This window comes from Bemisia tabaci, chromosome 1 (genome assembly GCF_918797505.1).
Source record: "Bemisia tabaci chromosome 1, PGI_BMITA_v3".
NCBI lineage: Eukaryota > Metazoa > Arthropoda > Insecta > Hemiptera > Aleyrodidae > Bemisia > Bemisia tabaci.
This window is the reverse complement of record NC_092793.1, coordinates 70,224,122-70,237,369: the sequence shown is the minus strand read 5'-3', so window position 1 is coordinate 70,237,369 and position 13,248 is coordinate 70,224,122. Positions and strand designations below refer to the sequence as shown.

The 13,248-nt window shown below is 40.4% G+C and overlaps 1 protein-coding gene across 3 annotated transcripts in view; it reads right to left on the bottom strand.

Annotated features, from left to right (window-relative positions):
* Positions 1-13,248, bottom strand: part of for (cGMP-dependent protein kinase for) — a 241,135-nt gene that overhangs the window by 78,569 nt on the left and 149,318 nt on the right. The window contains exon 1 of one of the 3 annotated variants that reach the window (XM_019060182.2): positions 6,812-7,087. The exons of the other annotated variants lie outside the window; for them this stretch is intronic. The gene's annotated coding sequence lies outside the window, so the exon portion shown is untranslated. Of the gene's footprint in view, positions 1-6,811; positions 7,088-13,248 lie in introns of those variants that run through there. 3 annotated transcript variants of the gene reach the window in all.

Sequence of the window (13,248 nt, the reverse complement as noted above, 5' to 3'; positions counted from 1 at the left end):
TTTGAGCTTCGACTCAAAATTGCATGCTGCATTAGGAGAGAATCAATGTCTCAAAATCTTCCTTTGTGGAAAATTATATTTTATGGATCTTATTTGTCAACTTACTGAAATTTTAATCGAACTGTACGTTTAACAAGCGGGCTAATTCAGAGTTTCGAAAATTTTCTTCCGGCAGATCAGATCTCTTCACAAAGATCCGGAGATACGATTATAAATATAAAGCAACAAAACCTTCTCGCACATCCACAGATGTTGGTCTCTTTTCCACTAACTCAGAGATTTCAACGCAGAGTAGAAAAGTTAGATCGGGCGAAACACAAGATACAACCATTTCGACTTCTAAGAAGATGAAATTGCATAACCACAAAAAGAGGGAGAACGTGAACCCTTTCCAGCTCAATCAGAGACTTTAACGCGTGGGTAGAAAAGTTGCATCGGCCGAAACATGCGATAAAAATATTTTAACTTCCAAGAAAATAAAATTGCATAGTAATGAGGAAGAACTGGTGTTCCAAATCATCCCAGCTACAAAGGGGTGCTGAGGAAACTGTGTATAATCTAGTTATTTAAATGCGTACAGAGGGTAGATTAACACGGTGGTGAATGAAAAATCGAATTTCCCTTACTTCCCCACGCACTCAAGCAAAAATGTTTCGACTATTTTTCGGACGGTGAACCTCTCGCTCGATGAGGCCCTCGCTCAAATTGAAAAAAATGCTTTGACCTCTTGATTTCTCTCTACTTGTCCAAGAATTCTTGACTATGGTTACTTATTACTTCATTTTCGTGTACAGTGCATTCCATTCGGGGTCGCTTTTCTCCCATTGCCACTAGGCGATTTCGGTAACACCTGCGTGAGAGCTGAAACCTTCCGACAATCAGAGGCGAGGGCGGGCCTCTCCGTGAGTGACCTTGAGTTTTCGCGCGGGTAAGCAGCGTCTCGACGCCCAAGGCTGCCCACGGCCAATCTAGATCGGAGCCCAGGCACCTGATCCTGATTGCAAGTCCGATTCGAATCTTGGACATGATCGTTTTTCTCCCTGATTAATGGAAAACTCGGACGGGCTGTGGTTTCTCTTTTCCATTTCGCCGACTAATAACCAAGGAGGGTCAATCGATCATCTGGACCCGACACCGGTGGAAAGAGAGGGAAAGAAAAACAAGAGAAGAGACGATAAAGTGCCATAACAGAGATGCCGAGGAATACTTGTCTCCCAAAATTTACAAATGTTTACATGTTTCAGTACATGTTTTCTCTTCAAAATCTTACGTAGAAAACAGTTCACACAGCGGGAAGATCGAAAATCAACTCCTGAAGTCCTGAACGAGACATCAACAAATATTTTTAACACAGATCAAATGGAGGTTAGATTCTACAGAAGACGTCATTTGAATTTTTCGTTGGTTAACCAGTGTAAATTGTGAACACATCGTGTAGAAGAGTTGATTTTCTGACTTTTCGTTTTTCTCGCGAAATTCTGTAGAGAAAACAGGTTACGTAGTACTTTAATTCATAGTTATTCTAATAATTGTCCATTTCATATTCGTATAATAACCTGAAATACCATGGGAAAAGGGACCTTTCATTGAAAAAACTATTTAGAAATCTCATGAACCCTAGCTTCCCTTTACCTATTACAATTTCCAAGGCTTGTCGTTTATTGGACGAAAAAATTTAACTTCATGAAAGAAGCCACTTAAATTGCGCTGCGAACGAGATCATACTTCGATTAAGGGTCATCGTTTAATTTTAATCTCTGCATTTTACGCCTCGTGCCCGGAACTTTTATCTAAGAGGTCATGCACTAAGTTCGAAGATAAGAAAAATGATGGAGAGTTTGTGTTTCCCCGGGGAGACTTGCTCCTCGTTAATTGACACATTCAGGCACTCCTTTATCTCCGCCCTATTTCTATTATTTAATTTTTATTTAAGAATCATCTTGTTGTTGTTCAGTTTTAAAAATATTTGGTCAACGTTCGTGAGTGTCAGAAAATAACTTCAATGCAAGACAAAAGGAGCTTTCAAATTTTGAACGAATACTCAGCATTTGAGAATTTAGAATGTTTGGTCACGTTTTCATAATTTCATTGCCATTCACCATGTTTTTTCTTCTTTTTTCTTCTTTTTCTACAAGAATACCTCGATACTTAGATGCGCCCTATTTAAGACGAACAGGTAAATGGACTACGTTAAACAGAAGTAACCAAGCCACATCAGCTATTCCCAAATTCCATTGTGCACTTAATTGTTTACATGAAAACTGTTGAGTGAGTTTTTGTGCAAATTGCAGTGAATTTTCTACTCAGTACGAAGCAAATTCCTTAAAATTGTCAAAGGAATCCACACAAGCATTCTCTTGTAAAAAATTAAAATGCCCAGTTAAAGGCGGTAAGTGATGTGACTTGGTTCCTTTCTGCTAAACGCGGTTCGAATAAGAAACGCGAATAATGAAATTCTGTTCCCGAGACACCCCCCCCCCCCCCGGAGCGGGGCGAAGGGGCAAGCGGAAAGATAGATACGATTAGGGTTAAGCAACACTGAGGTCCTAATCGGATTTTTTCAGAGTCGACTGGTAACCCTGAGTTTTCCTTTCTTTTCACGTTGCTAAACGTCTTCGCGTCACAATTAGTTGCATAACTGCACAGCTTCAAAATGTTTTTATCAATTCGTCGGTCTCTCCCTTAATGCGTAACATATTCTGTGCATGAATTGTGCCCTAGAAATCGCCGTCTGACAATTAAAGACGAATCGCGAATAATCACCTTTTGGCATTACTTAAAAGGGGACGAAGTCTTCAAAAACTGACCGTTCGACACCGATGCTGTCCGGCTACTTATCCGACCGAATCGCGCGGAGAATCAGGCATTCTGAGTTCCGGCCGTGCGCCGCTGATTGCCTAATCAACGCGCCGCGCCGCACGGTGGATCGAGTCAATTGGAGAGGTCGGACAAAATTTGGAAACTTTAAACGCTTATAACTCCGTTTATACAAAACTTTGAGGCGCTAAAAGTGGTTCCATTGGGTTTCTCGTGAAATATTTTTCTGGAAACACCCTTAAAATTTAAAATGCGACGAATTAGATATCAAAATTCGAAATTGTTAAAAATTTCATGTCCGACCTCTCTAATTGACTTGATCCACTGTGCGCCGTCTCAACTAAATTACATATCCTGTCTTCGAAGTCCATCGGGGTTGCCGTAGAGACAAGTAACTGAGAAAATTGAACAAGCCGTAAGGAAGGGCTGTCCAACGACTCGCTAGACAGCGAGACAAGTCGACGACTCGTGTGACAACCAGGAATTTCATTCAATCAATCAGCAGATTGGACACCTGCGATTTCTGCTGATTTAAAAGAGAATGATTGATGAAGCATTTCCGCGACTTCACTTCGTATTCTCCGTGAATTTTAGACACAGTAAACTGTAAACTTGTGGGATTGATTGAAGTTCAGGAAAGAAGCCTCACTTCTTCACACTTAATGGTTCGAAAACGACGTTACCTATTCCGGATTTTATTAGGATTATTCAGCGCATTTATGACCCATGAATTTTAGTGATTCCACGCAGCTTCGTTATTGAGAGGATATGGATAACTGTCTCTCTCACTCGTTCGACTGTGGCCACCTCCCGTGGCATAGCGCTCGAAGCAGCGACATCTCGATGTTTGGCTATAAGACGAGAACATAATGAGAATTCCGATGGCTTCCGGTGCAAGTGTAATTTTCAAAATATTTCCAACTTGCTCACCCACCGGATGAATTACGATGGCGACAACTCGTCGTTCCCACACGAAAGAACGTAACTACATTTAAATGTTGCCAAATTTCCCCTCGTAAATCGCATTTTCACCAGGAGAGTTTTGGGCATTTCGAACTGAAAATTCCACTGATTTTTCCTCTGATCTCATGCAAAAATCAGAAAATGTTGGTTTAAAATTTTGTGGGTATATTGTTGTACAAAAATAAATTATTTGAGTCGATTTCGCAACTTTGAGATAGAGTTAGGTTCCTTCGTTCGGAAAACGATGACGAACTGATGGATGGTCCACCGATCGCTATAACAGATTGGAGTCATGAAGCGTGACAGAGCTGCAATCGCATCATAAAAATAATGGAAAACTGTTTGGCGTACCTACCGCCTGAAAATCTAAGAGGATGGATATTGAGAAATTTGAGAAAAAGGAGGGTATTGCATAGTTGTCAGGTTCTTGGAGGATTCTCTCTGATGGAGATCTTCCATTTGATAATCGAGGCCCAAATCTTGTAGGCAACAGCAAGTCGAGAAACTTAATCTCTCTCTAAAGTCGACTTAATACCGAAGAAAGGATATCCTAAACTGGAGCATGGAGCTGTACGCAAGTTGAGCTTTTTTACGGCCAAGTTGAGCCATCCTTAGTTCCTCAGCGGCAAAAATCATTAAGTAATAAGCGATTGAATAACAAAGTCGACATTCTTGCCGCAACTTTCAGCCATACGTAAACTGGTCAACAAGATTCGATCCCTGATTAATATCAAGGAGGGGAGGAAAGTTTGCGGAATTCCCTTCATCAGGCAAAACAAGCAAGAATGAGAGAGAAGAGTTACATGAATAATACATATAAAGGATAAGAGGTTGATTGTAAAATTACGGTGACTGCCGGTGAAAAATATAAAAATATAGGTTACTAGTTGTTTTTGTATCGCTTACTGTTACTTGTTGCCCAAAAATATTATCCTGTTTCTCTCTCACATTCATTGTAACACAATCTGTTAATAATTTTCCCTCGTTCCACCTGCACACTCCTTGAAAATTATCGGTCCGGAAAAATGCACTATGCGAGGCGTATGATCTTTGAATGTTTACCATTGGCTAGTTCATATTTAACTTTTTGAATCAACACTGTGGCTCTCCGATTTGGACCATGGGTTTACTCTTATTCAGAGGATTCCAGAAAAGAGGAGACCCTCTGGCCCTGTATCTTCTCCTGTTCACGGGGGGTGGCCTTGGTTCCTCTACAGCCCCATTTCCGATATTACAAAATAACCCTTTTTTGAACAACCCTCCCAGGCATGGGCTCACATGTCTATCCACGAGGGTTCTTTTCTTCCGATTCGTGATTCAGAATAGTCGATGCGGCAAAGTTCGACTTGACTACTGGATCAGATGTCGACGGTTCAACCGGTTCGACGATGCTGATCACAGTTGCATAGGAACTGGCACGACTAGGAGATCAGGTATCTTCGGGCCCATCAACCTCCCTTCACAAAGGAGAAAAACGCGTCGAGGAGTCGCGGTTGCGCGGGCGCTGCTAGCCGCCTGCCGCGCGCACCAAACCGGTTTCCAGCTGCTTTTGCTTTCACTCCGTAACTAGGAGCTAACGCCTCACACATTCGGATTCGTTTTTGGCACGGAAACTGGGAAAATCTCGATGTAGGTTTTCCCCCGAGACCCGCTCTCGGTTTCAGCACCGAAGAAACTGTGCCAGGAAAATGGTTGATACAGTCGCGTCTGGATGACACCAGATTAACATTGGCAAATCCAAGTGTGAAGGAATCTGCTATTTTGTCAATTTTTAATGGCTGACGATGAATAGAAAATTGTTGAATTTAATTGTTCATGTGACGACGCATCCGTGTAAAATCAAACACAGTTTTGACTTTTACAAATAAAAAGAGGAAAATCACTCTCTTGACTACTTAATTCATAATATTTGTTGTTTATACCTACAGCTCAATTAGAAAGGGCTGTCACCTACACAACTTTCTTCCATTCTTAGCAACTGGACAAAGCTACCAGTGCGTTTCGAGAAATCAAAACATGATGCATTAAATCAGCTCAAAAGCAGCAGGCTCAAAAGCAAGTTTATGCTTGTTCTCGTAAAAATCTCATTTAATAACCGTGTTACATGAGAATAATGATGAAGTGAAAAAGCGACAAAAAAATCGAAGAAAGTAGATCTTGTAAAGATCACTTTGGTGCAATAAACAAATACACAACCATGAGACTTCCTGTCGCTACACAGTGTACAGGCATTTCAGTCTCATTGGGAATTACGCACATCGCTGCTCCGCCTTCAATTTTTCAGGTAGGCCAGGAAACAGCAATGACATGCAGCAGGCTTTGTGCAAAAATAGTAATCTATTTAAAGATGTGCGTCTTGTGTAGATGTCTGTGAATATTTCTTAAAAGTAATTCATATGCTACTCTTTTGTAATGTCGATGGTGGCTCGGTTTTACTATTCAATTCTCTATGATCGGTAAAATAAATCTGTGACAATTTATACCTCAATCCCTATTTTTTTTGTGGGTGGGGGTTGGGGTGGTTCTTCCTACTGTGGGTGCAGAACACCATTGGATTCATTTATTACTACAAAATCTTCGCAAGTTTGTAAGCCTTGAAAACGTATCGGAAACTTGCCTTGCAGTAACCCGTGATGCTTGCTCTCGCTCTATTTCTATACAATTCTCTTGATTGATGTTACATATACAACATTAAAGCATTAATTTACTCCCTTCATTTGAGGAAAACAACGATTTCCTCGCATACGTGCATAAAACGCCACTGGATTCACACGATTGGGTACCTTGATAAATTTTCCGAAAGCCTCAAGTTCACAAACTTCGTGACAACGCTCCAATTTTCCTCTGTTTGTGACGACGTTTAGAAAACCTCTCGTCGTATCCAAAGCTGATATCCATTTCGTGAGGGCAATCCAACATAGTGAACCCACGTGGTCTGGCCGGGTGTATGTAAACAAAGACCCCTCGGTTGTGCGAGGAATGCCAAGAACCAAAAATAAAGCAGCCTCGACGAGCGAGGTGGGATGCTCACTTGAAGACACTGGAATCCGGAGGCACTGACACAACACAGCACGACACAACACGGTTGGACCCCCCGAAAACAAGAAGAACACAAGACGGACGCGAGGAGATGCGATCGCGGTGTGACACACCTCGGAGCGGTGCTCGACTGTGCTGGCTGACGAGGAGCACAGCTGACGACTGGCAGTCCCGGCCCCCGGCCCCGGCAGCTGCGGCTACAGACCTCTCGTCGCGCCGTCCACAGACCGCGACCGGTTTCTGCCCCGCGAACGCTTCTTTACTAATCTTGTGTCTCTCCACTCCTTGGCCGTTTACTTACTTTCTTGGTGTGTGTTGGAAACAACCCTAACATAACACACTAGATATTTATAAAAAAAAAAAAAAAAAAAAAAAAAAAAAAGAAGAAGAATAGGGAGACACTTTTTGGTTTCGTTTCTTAAGTAATGTAAGTAAAATAATCGATGAGCGTTTAAAACAAATTACCTGATCCGACATCAGAACTATGCTAAATTCTACAAAAAAATAAAAAAAAATTAAAATAAATAATAATTTTTATAAAAAAAAATACCAAAAAAAGCAAGGAAGAGTAGAGAGACACTTTTTGCGTTTGTTTCGTGAGTAAAATGTGAGTGAAATAAATAATGAAAGTTTGAAAACAAATTACCTAACATCAGAGCTATGCTGAATTCTCTTCTAGAAAAAAAAATTAAATAAAAAATAAAAAAAATGAATAAAGAGTGGTGGAGCATAAAATTTATTCGGCTTGAGAGCAACTAGTGGCTATAAGGCACCTGAAGTGAAGTGGAACATAACATTTTTGAGAAGTCGAGGAATGAAAAGGGTAAATCAATTTTGAGAGCAAACGGAAATGGAAAATGATGGGGAGAGAAGGATATAGATATTATGGGAATAGTAGGATAAGAGGAGAAAATTAAATTTTTAATTGTCTAAGATGCTCTGTATCGTATTGATGCAAACTATGCAACTTAAAAAACTGAAAATTTACGTCAAGTATCTGTTAGAATTTAAAGAAAATGAATGTTTCTCTCGAACGCACCAAACCCGGCTACCGCGGAGTTGAAATAGCTGCATGTTGTGTCCAAATTTACCTTCGCATATTCTGGTTGTTTTTTTTTCTTTCTTTATTTATTTTTTTTTCACACAGTGCATTATTTATATGCAGATTTCGTCTTTGGGAAAGCATCTCAGTTTGTTAGAAACGCGTTACGCATCTGTGCGACACTAGCGTCCGAATAGTTGCCCAAAATAGACATCATGCTGGAGGAAACCACTAATCACACCTGTACCCTATCGCGAAAGCCGTAGACAGGTCTCAGATTTCGCCCGCAAAATTGAGCGTATGCAACCCGGCCCACAGCGGAGTTAAAATAGTTGCATGTTGGGTTCGAACCCAACTCCGAATATTCTTCCATTGTTTTATGCTCCAAGCGTTGTTCAAAGGTAAAGTTAATCTTTCGGAAAGGCAATTTGTCTTTTTATATTGCGCTATTTTGTTTGAAATGTCTCAGAGCAATCAACTGAGGAGCCTGTAGAGAGGAAGTTATGCGGGATATTATTGGATGATTCTCATAATTTGGCCATTGTGCTTTCAATTTCTTTGCTGAATTGCATTTCTTCAAACTTTCTCGATAATTCTCATCAGGCTGACACTGAAACCAATCACTAACTTAGTTACTTACAGCATTATAATAAAACAATCATTCATGTAAGGTCAATATGTTCAGGGGATGCATAAAAAGTCAACAAAATCTATTCCTCAAACACTGACGTGTACAGAATTTTGGAATTTGAGGAGAATATTACCGATTTCTGCGAAGTAAACAATCATGACAATTTAATCAATTATGCATCAGCGAGAGACAACTCTAACATACACAAAGGAGAACAAAAGGGGTGGGAGTAGATAATGTTGTATGCACTCCAACTTCAAAACCTTCACAAGCTTTTGAGATAGGATCGAACAAGAAGAAGGATGACAGGCAATCCAGCATTGTCTCAACTCAAAAAAAGCATTCAACTCGAGGATTAATGACGCATTGTGAATGAAAGACGACTCCTTGTCAGTCGATGAAGTAATTGGAATAATTCGAAAGCATTCAACCAGTATTGTCGGTTGAAGGAAGAAATCCAATCGATTTACCCTGAATTAGAGTCCACACCAAATAAGTTTCAAAACTTTTAGACCGCAACAGAAGATCTTCAGTTTAGCATCGACAGTGCATACACAAATCGAGGAGACAGATTTTCTGTCTCGCTCCAAAGGTGTTTAAACTTCTTTGACGTGAACGCTTTAATAAATGAGATTATTAATGGCTAGGAGGCAACAAAGCGAGACTGCATCTGACAGGTACTGTTCAATGCTGCCGTGCAAAGGAAAAACGCCGTATGAACCTTCAGGCGTTGCCAAATTTCCTTTGATAAAATGCAAATTTCCAGGTAAAGTTATGAATAGTTTCCGCCCAAGATTTTCAGACAATTTAGCTCCCAATTTTGCCTGAAGATTCTGAAAATTTAAAGGCAAAATATCCATAACTTTCCTCAAAAATGAACATTTTATCAAAGTAAATTTGGCAACTCTCGAATGTTCATGCGGCGTTCTTCCTTAGCACGGCATCATGGTCTCGAGTATTCAGTTAGCTAACGAACCACCTTTGAATATACAGCCACGGTTCGTTAGTTGATTGGTTGGGCAATTAATTATCTTTTTGATTTCGATATCAATTAAAATGCTCTCCGCCGGTGATGTTTGCATACGCGAGCCCCAGGCGGCGCTAAGGTCAGACGTTCGATTTTTGAAGAGCGGCGACGCTTCGGATTTGTGTCAAGACACGTGCGAGTGAGTGCATCTTTCGGCGCTCGAATGGCGCGGAGCACTTTTGAATATTGCTCAACGCCAGAGCGGTTTGCACAGCTGGAACTGTAATCAACATACGTGTTTTTCAAGAATCCCGAATCCGAATTTCACATCCGGATGCGTAATCTCTCAAGGTCGGCGTCACCGAAAACTCTCGTGATAACAGTTACTCTTCCAAGCAATAGTTTTCCGAGTTCGTTAGAAAAATACTCGAAGGAAAAGGATCCACAGCCTGTGACTTTTTCAGGGCGTTTACTAGAAATGGCTGGCCAAAGATCAGTACTTTTACAGTTCTGCTCCAGTGCATTCCCAAAAAATTCAGTACCTCCTCAACAGAAAAATTCGTTACTTTTTCAGTGCCTCTCTTTGAGAAAATTCGGAAAATGTCAAAATTTTGAATTTCTCGCTCTTTGCGACAAAAATGAAAAAATTCCGGACCTTCTTGCGGAAATTCCGCACTTTTTCAATAATTCCGGGTCGTCCTTAAAAAATTAGTACTTTTTCCGGACTTTCCGGAAATTACGGACTTGTAGACACCCTGCTTTTTTGTTCCACTCCGCTTCCTCATCGCTCGTCGTATCGTTTTAAATGCTGTTCCCGCAGTAATGTAGGGACTCCCAGACTGCCTTGCTAAGGAAGAACGCCGTACGAACATCCAAATGTTGCCAAATTTACTCTTAGAAAAACTTATTATTTTTGAGAGCATATATGAATATTTTTCATTGAAATTTTCAGAAAATTTGGAGCAAGCTATGAAAAAAATTCTCTGAAAAATTGGAAAGAAAATACTTAAAAACTTGCCCGAACATTTATGGTATGTCGAAGAAAGTTTGGCAACGCCTGAAGACTCTTACGGCGTTTTTCTTTGGCACGGCAGCAGAGGCGAAGAGGAGAAAAATGATGATTATACGTGAGTTTCGTACCCGGATGACAGCGACACGAAACTGGACGGCGGGATGAACAATCAATTAAAGGGTTCTCGAACAGTTTTCAGGCGCCATAGCCAAATCCGCTTCAAGAGTTACACTATTAAAAACATCAAGTGTAAAGAGCGTGGTGTTCTTTTGTCTCTAAACGGGCAATTTTAGTTTAAGCCTCGACAACGCCTGGCGCAATTAGTGGCTGACGGAAATTACACTAATGATCGCGCGGTGAGATGGCCTAATGTCAAGGTCTCTACGTGACGGGGAATCTAGTTTTCGGGGTCCATAAGAAAAAAAACCCCGTGCCATTAAAGATAGGGGGCATTAGACAAGCGACCGAATCGGAGCGATATTCTTGACGGGGAGTCTAGTCTTGGGGATCCAAAAGAGGAAAACAAAAACAAAAAAACCGTGGTATCGAAGATAAGGTCCATTAGACGAGCGACCGAGAGCAATATTCTCGGCTCGTGGCTCGAATTAATAAATCGACGGGCTTGGAGCAGAAGCCGCTATGCTCGTGTTATGCTTCTGTAGAGCTCCTATTGAGCCGCCAGGTAAGTATTATGAATTGGATTTTTGTAACACACGATCGAAAAGATAAAAGTTTGGCATGCATTACGGGTTCTGGTTGTGGGCCATGTGACGAATACTCCTTTAGGGTGTCTAGTTTCCTTTCATTTTGGAAAATCCAGATGGAATCCTGATTTTTGACTGCTAAATCCTGATTTCATAATTTTTCCAAATCCTTATCAAATCCTGCGCGGAGAAAAATTAAAATTTCTGCATAAGCGTATGCGATGCCGGATGAGAAATGATTTTTAATAAGAAAAGCTACAGCTAACATGGAAAAAATGTATGATAATAAAAATTAAAGTCTTCAAAAGTTTCATACAAAGTAATGCAAACCGCCGAAATCCTGCTGAACTGACTAAAGGCCTTCCTCGCTGTATGCTATTTCATGTAAAGGAATTCACTACAGTTGACAGGGCTTCATATTCTGATTTATTACATGAGGGTTCATTAAGAAACATCTGTAATTGTTTATAATTTTATGGGACTCTCTGAAAACGGAACGTGCATTGTTGGTGTAGCAGTTGTTATTGAGGTTGAGAAAAACACAAATATTGTAGGTATGAGAGTGTCTTACCGGTAAGGAAAGTTTATGAATCATACATCAGCTTACCTGTAACCAAAAAATGAACACAATTTTAAATGAAATACGAAACAGAGTGGAAATAATAACAGCTTAAGGCGTGCTTACTTTCATAAAATAATTAGTACTTTACAGACGCGCTTCCCTGGAAATGAAAGTGTTTCCAGGAGTCGAAATATTAACACTGACACAGAGGCTATTTTGAGAGTATATACAGTAGTTCACGTAAGAGAGAAAAATACCATACCAAAGTAGAAAGAAGTAATAAAGTATATACTTTTCAACACAAACTGAAACTATATATTTTGAGGTGGTGAGCATGAGATGAAAATAATGGAGGGACGAATACTAATGTAACCGATCTAATTTGCTCTAAGATTCAAGAACTTTTCATAGAGAAGCCCTGATCAATTGGAATCACTGAGAAGATTCTCAATTTTAACAAGCATTGTTTTTGGCCAACCTCGTCCAACATTAAAATAACATAATGCGATAACGTTGCAAATGATGCTAAATCCCATTTAAAGAATCTTCCGCCTAATACAACGCTATTTTATGCACGATCTTATCAAATAATCTACTCCTAGTTGTGACGTGGGTCTTGGAACTAATGAGTTGGGGGTGTGGTGAAGGAGCGCAACCAATTTTCTCAGTGCAGGATCTCCACGAGCATCTTGCACAAGCGAATTATCTTTTCCGATTATTGATTCTAAACTCAAACCGTTGCCAGCATTACCAACAGCCGAAGATCCGACTAAAGTGCAGGCAACTGCTGCGGAGATCACTTAAAATCACTATAATTCCAGTGGGTCATACAATTAAGAGCGGCGGATGAAAGTGAACAAATAATGTTGTACTTGGAGCAATTTATGTAAGCAAGTACATATATGTACGAGCTTACAAGCAAGACAGGAAGTAAGCGATTTGTGGAGTGCTCCTGCAGGGCTACCGCGAGATGAAGCAACGGTACAGTTGATACTTTGCCTGCACTTAATTATAACGCGTTAAAACCGGCTGCAGTTGAACGGCTCATACGTGCGTTAAAAACTTCTTGAAATAAGAGGCTGCAACCAAGGAGGGCACTCCAATTAATACTCGAATGGATGGAAACCGATATATCTATAGCAAAGAATAATGAATATCGCAGTGTGTAACAGATTATGTCGACGGTGAAACTACCAAACCACGTATCTCGTTTGCGGTGTTTAAAAATCTACGCTCGCATTTTATTTTTTTGAAGTCGACCAAATCAATATCATTCCTTGAAATTTTAACAGAATTTTCTCCGCACAAAGAGAAAAAATCACAGAAATTTTCAAGACTAGACGTTAAGTAGTTTTTCATTTAAAAAATAATGTATGACAGGAAGTCTGCGACGTCGCAAACCGAGATACGTGGTTTGGTAGTTTCACCGTCGATGTGCTGTTAAGGGTTTCATTCGCAATGATGGGTCAGTTGCGCTGGTCACATATCGTGTTTTAATGCTTGATTCTTGG